This window comes from Oncorhynchus tshawytscha, unplaced genomic scaffold, assembly GCF_018296145.1.
Source record: "Oncorhynchus tshawytscha isolate Ot180627B unplaced genomic scaffold, Otsh_v2.0 Un_contig_3226_pilon_pilon, whole genome shotgun sequence".
NCBI classification, from domain to species: domain Eukaryota; kingdom Metazoa; phylum Chordata; class Actinopteri; order Salmoniformes; family Salmonidae; genus Oncorhynchus; species Oncorhynchus tshawytscha.
This window is the reverse complement of record NW_024608662.1, coordinates 15,001-22,659: the sequence shown is the minus strand read 5'-3', so window position 1 is coordinate 22,659 and position 7,659 is coordinate 15,001. Positions and strand designations below refer to the sequence as shown.

Below are 7,659 nucleotides of genomic sequence, written 5' to 3'. Positions count from 1 at the left end.
TGGAGGGAGGGAGGGAAGGAGGGAGGGAGGGATCAGGAGAGAAAGAGAAAGGGAAGGAGAGTCCATCCTCAGCATTATGGAGGGAGGGAGGGAGGGAGGGAGGGAGGGAGGGAGGGAGGGAGGGAGGGAGGGAGGGAGGGAGGGAGGGAGGGAGGGAGGGAGGGAGAGTCCACTCTCAGCATTATGGAGGGAGGGAGGGAGGGAGGGAGGGAGGGAGGGAGGGAGGGAGGGAGGGAGGGAGGGAGGGAGGGAGGGAAAGGAAGAGAGAGTCCACTCTCAGCATTATGGAGGGGAGGGAGGGAGGGAGGGAGGGAGGGAGGGAGGGAGGGAGGGAGGGAGGGAGGGAGGGAGGGAGAGATGATGTGGGGAGAGAGATTTGTCCTCTTCATCAACAGACAGTGATGTGTGTGGAATGATAGGTTCTTCATCACTAATACAGAATCATTTGTTGGGTGCGTGTATTTCACTAATGTAAATGTTAGATTTTTTTGTTGCATATCCCAGCAGAAAGTGGGGTCACAGCCCGGGTGAGAGAGAGACCCTCTATGTAACCCCCCCCCCCTGTGTTCATCACCACTACAGGTGTATCTGTCATGTTGTTTTGTCTGTCCTCTTTCTCCTGATTTCACTCGTTCCCTCCGTTCCCCTCCTCTCTCTGCAGTCTCGGGTTCCCCTCCTCCGTCAGATGGCGTTCTGCCTGGCCGAGCTTCACTGTTGGTCCTCCAGCAGCTCACTACAAGTCAGAGGTTTGTCTGTCTGTTTTAGAGAGAGCTTCACTGTTGGTCCTCCAGCAGCTCACTACAAGTGGAATGTATTACAACACATTTCTACATTATCTATCTATATATCTGCTTCCCTCTCTCATCTCTACATAGAGATCCTATTAAATAACACATATATACAGAGCTCTTCAATTCTTCAAATTCATTATTTTATTATTTTATTTAATGTCAATTCTTTCTGATCAAATACATTTAAGACTTCTGGTTCTGAACTTGTACATTCTATCCATTAACATTTTCCCATTGACATGTGTCTGTCTGTCTCCCATTGACATGTGTCTGTCTGTCTCCCATTGACATGTGTCTGTCTGTCTCCCATTGACATGTGTCTGTCTGTCTCCCATTGACATGTGTCTGTCTGTCTCCCATTGACATGTGTCTGTCTGTCTGACATGTGTCTGTCTCCCCATTGACATGTGTCTGTCTGTCTCCCATTGACATGTGTCTGTCTGTCCCCATTGACATGTGTCTGTCTGTCTCCCATTGACATGTGTCTGTCTGTCTCCCATTGACATGTGTCTGTCTCCCATTGTCTCCCATTGACATGTGTCTGTCTGTCTCCCATTGACATGTGTCTGTGTCTCCCATTGACATGTGTCTGTCTGTCTCCCATTGACATGTGTCTGTCTCCCATTGACATGTGTCTGTCTGTCCCCATTGACATGTGTCTGTCTGTCCCCCATTGACATGTGTCTGTCTCCCATTGACATGTGTCTGTCTCCTCCCATTGACATGTGTCTGTCTGTCCCCCATTGACATGTGTCTGTCTGTCTCCCATTGACATGTGTCTGTCTGTCTCCCATTGACATGTGTCTGTCTGTCTCCCATTGACATGTGTCTGTCTGTCTCCCATTGGCATGTGTCTGTCTGTCCCCTGTCTGTCTCCCATTGGCATGTGTCTGTCTGTCTCCCATTGACATGTGTCTGTCTGTCCCCATGTGTCTGTCTGTCTCCCCATTGACATGTGTCTGTCTGTCTCCCATTGACATGTGTCTGTCTGTCTCCCATTGACATGTGTCTGTCTGTCTCCCATTGACATGTGTCTGTCTCCCATTGACATGTGTCTGTCTGTCCCCCATTGACATGTGTCTGTCTGTCTCCCATTGACATGTGTCTGTCTGTCTCCATTGACATGTGTCTGTCTGTCTCCCATTGACATGTGTCTGTCTGTCTCCCATTGACATGTGTCTGTCTGTCTCCCATTGGTGTCTGTCTGTCTCCCATTGACATGTGTCTGTCTGTCTCCCATTGACATGTGTCTGTCTCCCATTGACATGTGTCTGTCTTCCATTGACATGTGTCTGTCTCCCATTGACATGTGTCTGTCTGTCTCCCATTGACATGTGTCTGTCTCCCATTGACATGTGTCTGTCTCCCATTGACATGTGTCTGTCTGTCTCCCATTGACATGTGTCTGTCTGTCTCCCATTGACATGTGTCTGTCTGTCTCCCATTGACATACACTACCGTTCAAACGTTTGGGGTCACTTAGAAATGTCCTACTTAGAAGGCCGGCATCCCGGAGTCGCCTCTTCATTGTTGACGTTGAGACTGGTGTTTTGCGGGTACTATTTAATGAAGCTGCCAGTTGAGGACTTGTGAGGCGTCTGTTTCTCAAACTAGACACTCTAATGTACTTGTCCTATTGCTCAGTTGTGCACCGGGGCCTCCCACTCCTCTTTCTATTCTGGTTAGAGACAGTTTGCACTGTTCTGTGAAGGGAGTAGCACACAGCGTTCGAGATCTTCGGTCTTTGTCTCTGGACATTTTGAGCCTGTAATCGAACTCACTAATGCTGATGCTCCAGATACTCAACTAGTCTAAAGAAGGCCAGTTTTATTGCTTCTTTAATCAGAACAGTTTTCAGCTGTGCTAACATAATTGCAAAAGGGTTTTCTAATGATCAATTAGCCTTTTAAATGATAAACTTGGATTAGCTAACACAACGTGCCATTGGAACACAGGAGTGATGGTTGCTGATAATGGGCCTCTGTACGCCTATGTAGATATTCCATTAAAAATCTGCCGTTTCCAGCTACAATAGTCATTTAAAACATTAACAATGTCTACACTGTATTTCTGATCAATTTGATGTTATTTTAATGGACGAACAAATAGCTTTTCTTTCAAAAACAAGGACATTTCTAAATGACCCCAAACTTTTGAATGGTAGTGTGTACCGTCTCCCATTGACGTGAGCCAGTCTCCCATTGACGTGAGCCAGTCTCCCATTGACGTGAGCCTGTCTCCCATTGACGTGAGCCAGTCTCCCATTGACGTGAGCCTGTCTCCCATTGACGTGAGCCTGTCTCCCATTGACGTGAGCCCGTCTCCCATTGACGTGAGCCCGTCTCCCATTGACGTGAGCCAGTCTCCCATTGACGTGAGCCAGTCTCCCATTGACGTGAGCCAGTCTCCCATTGACGTGAGCCAGTCTCCCATTGACGTGAGCCTCCCATCTCCCATTGACGTGAGCCAGTCTCCCATTGACGTGAGCCTGTCTCCCATTGACGTGAGCCTGTCTCCCATTGACGTGAGCCTGTCTCCCATTGACGTGAGCCAGTCTCCCATTGACGTGAGCCAGTCTCTCCATTGACGTGAGCCAGTCTCCCATTGACGTGAGCCCGTCTCCCATTGACGTGAGCCCGTCTCCCATTGACGTGAGCCAGTCTCCCATTGACGTGAGCCAGTCTCCCATTGACGTGAGCCAGTCTCCCATTGACGTGAGCCTGTCTCCCATTGACGTGAGCCAGTCTCCCATTGACGTGAGCCAGTCTCCCATTGACGTGAGCCAGTCTCCCATTGACGTGAGCCAGTCTCCCATTGACGTGAGCCAGTCTCCCATTGACGTGAGCCTGTCTCCCATTGACGTGAGCCAGTCTCCCATTGACGTGAGCCTGTCTCCCATTGACGTGAGCCAGTCTCCCATTGATGTGAGCCTGTCTCCTCTAGCTCAGTTGGTAGAGCATTGCTCTTTCTACACTAGGGTCATGGGTTCAATTCCCCCATATGTAAAAGGTATGCAGACATGACTGTAAGGAGCTTTGGATAAAAGCGTCTGCTAATCTTAGATACTGTATATTGATAATGTAACACATTCTGAATGAACCAATCATCTCAATTCTGAGTCGGACTTTTACTATTCAATTGCCGTCTATGCTCTAGGCTTACGATGACCGCCAACCAACCCCTGACCTTTATGACTTTGTGGGTGGGGCCTAAGTTTGAGTCGGGGGTTGACAGTTGCTGTCTGTCTCTCCACGCCTATCTGTTCATCTTTTCAGTCACAGAGAGAAAATAAATGTTATTTTCCTTGTTTAGCTTCCCTTCAGTCTCTTCTTTTCCAGTCTGGTAAGCTTCAGGCGGAGATAGTGTCTCTGAGGCCAACCCGTGTGTGTGTGTGTGTGTGTGTGTGTGTGTGTGTGTGTGTGTGTGTGTGTGTGTGTGTGTGTGTGTGTGTGTGTGTGTGTGTGTGTGACAGGTGTGTGTGTCGTGGTTATATTAGTTTGTTTCTGACTTAGTGTTTTTTTGCTATCAGAGCAAACGTTCGGTGGAGGGATATATCGGGATGGTGGCTTGGGGTGGTGAGGCGTGACGCTCCCTGCCAACCCCTGTCTGTACAGTATACATCCGCCCAAAATCCTAGTTACCTGTCTGGAGGATACATATCAAACAGGACAGATGGAAATACTATGAAAGGAATATGACTGTATGAGACTGTTGATACAAATGTGTGTGTGTGTGTGTGTGTGTGTGTGTGTGTGTGTGTGTGTGTGTGTGTGTGTGTGTGTGTGCGCAGCGCTCCCCGTTATTAGTGTGACCTGTTCTAAGGAGCAGAAGACACACACACACACACACACACACACACACACACACACACACACACACACACCCTCAGCAGCAGCAGAAGAGAGGACGTGATAAAATAGTGATGTGCTGTGAGAATCCTGGCCTGGCCTGGAGTTTGGGCCGTCGCTAATAACACCCAATGAAAGTCTAGTCTCAGCAGTTTAGGGGTAGAGGTGTGTGTGTGTTGATTAGGTGCAACTAGGCATGTGTGGGATGGAGTCTGTCCTGGAGGTGAAGAGGGGTTACAGAGGCTTCTCTCTTCATCAGTATTATATCCCGCTATTCTCCCTCCCTCCCTACCTCTCCCTCCTCTTCTATTCTCCCTCCCTCCCTCCTCCTATATTCCCTCCCTCCCTCTCCCCCCTCTTCTATTCCCCTCCCTCCCTCCCTCCCTCCCTCCCTCCCCCTCCTCTTCTATTCTCCCTCCCTCCCTCCCTCCTATATTCCCTCCCTCCCTCCCTCCCCCTCTCTCTCTATTCCCCTCCCTCCCCCTCCCTCCCTCTCCCCTCTCCTCCCTCCCCCTCCCTCCCTCCCCTCCTCTCCCTCCCTCCTCCCCTCTCTCCCTCCCTCCCTCCCCTCCTCTATCCCTCCATCCCTCTCCCCTCCTCTTCCCTCCCTTCCCCCTCTTCTATTCCCTCCCCCTCCCTCCTCCTCTCTCCCCTCCATCCTTCCAGCCTCCCTCCCTCTCTCGTTATCTGGAACGGAGTGCAGGCAGAAGGGACAGGACACTAGCTGATAGTGATTGTTTATCCCGTGGTGAGAAATTGCTGATCTGTCCGTTTTTCTGACAGACCGGTGATCTCTCTCTCTCTCTCTCTGCGTCTCTCTCTTTCTATCCATCTCTTTCTCTCTCTCCTTCCATGTCTCTCTCTCATTCTTTCTCTCTCTGCACACAGATACAGATATTGGCACCCATCAGTACTATGACAAAGGAGAGCCAGGTAAATATGTTTAGAATGTATATGTTTCTATTTCCACCACACACACACACACACACACACACACACACACACACACACACACACACACACACACACACACACACACACACACACACACACGTCTGCATGTTGAGCAGCTGCACGTCTCTTGTCCATCTTCAGTGAGATGATGCTCTTGCTCAAAGCCATTTCATTTGGAGGATTACAGAAGGATGTCTTGATATCTCAGTGGAGGAGAAGAGAGGAGGAGGGAGAACAAAGGAGAGAGAGAGAGCAGAGAGTACCACATCGCGTCGGCTAATTTAAGCTGTGCAAATTGATAATAGCCTCTATTAACACACACACACACACACACACACACACTGATATCAACCTCAAATGTAAGACACCGTTCTTTCCACAAGAGGGAGTCCCAGGCTCATTAGAATTACTAAGGGACCCCCCCCCTTCCTGTCCCTCACCCCTTAGGCACAGATCTAGGATCAGCTCCCACTCCCCGCCCCTCAGATCTAGGAATCAGCTCCTCCTCCCCGCACTGACCCTCAGCTCTAGGATCAGCTCCCCCCTGACCTTAACTCTAGGGGGCGAAACCACTAAACTGACCTTGGATCAGCGTGTGGGGCACTAGGGGCTACTCCTACTCTGTCCTGAAGCAGGTGGCTGTGTCTGGGTGTCCTCTCAGCCTCTTATCTGATTAGGGGCCACTAATCCTGGAAGTGGGCTAAACTGCCAGCGGGGCCTACCAGATCCTACCAGACAGGCCACTTTCCTGCTCCCGGCGGCTGAGTGAGGAGGCTTGGGCTAGGCTGTCGACTGGTCAGATTGGAGGGGCCCTGTTTAGCACTGGCTTGCTGCTCCTGTCCCACCTGGAAACACACACACACACACACACACACACACACACACACACACACACACACACACACACACACACACACACACACATACACACTAACCCTTTCTTGACACATAGACAACACTGACACGTACACAGCATACACCTGAAACAGTGGAACAGTGGAACAGTAGAACAGTGGAACAGTGGAACAGTGGAACAGTGGAACAGTAGAACAGTGGAACAGTAGAACAGTGGAACAGTGGAACAGTAGAACAGTGGAACAGTGGAACAGTAGAACAGTGGAACAGTGGAACAGTAGAACAGTAGAACAGTGGAACAGTGGAACAGTAGAACAGTGGAACAGTAGAACAGTAGAACAGTGGAACAGTGGAACAGTAGAACAGTATACCTTGTTGTTTTTGACCTCCTGTTCTCTCCCCTTTCTTGCAGCCGTCCCATCAGAGCACCACTACTACACTGACAAACAGGATTTCTCTGAATGTAAGTCCTTTCAAATCACTGCCCTCACAACACAAACCTTATGCAGAAACGACTAACATTATAACAAGCCGTAGGTGATAGTATTTTGGTGGGTTATATTGTACTACGTTGAGGCAGAAGGGAGTTCAGGAGAAGTGAGATCATTTTGGGTGGGTGATGTTGTAGTGGGGTTGTGTTGGAATAGATTGAAGAACAGGTCAAGTGTGGTATTTAGGGGGTTGGGAGGAAGTGAGGACTGGTTGAGTGGGTACGTGTGTGTGTGTGCGTGTCAGTGTGTGTGGGTGTGTGTGTGTGTTCTCCCCAGTCCAAACGTCCACCCCAGAGTGGCACCATTAGGAACCTAATCACCATCATACCAGGATGACCAGTTTCCATGTAATAATTCTTAGCTAGTCAGTCTGTCAGTCAACCTGACTCTCTCTCTCTCTCTCTACTCCTTCATCTTTCTCTCTTCTCATCTCTCTCTCTGTCTCTCTCTCTCTCTCTCTACTCATTCATCTTTCTCTCTTCTCATCTCTCTCTCTCTCTCTCTCTCTCTCTCTACTCATTCATCTTTCTCTCTTCTCATCTCTCTCTCTCTCTCTCTCTCTCTCTCTACTCATTCATCTTTCTCTCTTCTCATCTTCTCTCTCTCTCTCTCTCTCTCTCTCTCTCTCTCTACTCATTCATCTTTCTCTCTTCTCATCTCTCTCTCTGTCTCTCTCTCTCTGTCTCTACTATTAATATATCTTCTCTCTCTCTCTCCCCA

At 49.4% G+C, this 7,659-nt stretch overlaps 1 long non-coding RNA gene across 1 annotated transcript; it reads left to right on the top strand.

The window, feature by feature from the left end:
* Nucleotides 1-408: 408 nt before the first annotated feature.
* LOC121843706 lies at nt 409-7,370 on the top strand. The gene is made up of 3 exons (XR_006081713.1): nt 409-746; nt 5,528-5,572; nt 6,861-7,370. It is a non-coding gene; the product is annotated as an uncharacterized LOC121843706 (long non-coding RNA).
* Nucleotides 7,371-7,659: the final 289 nt, after the last annotated feature.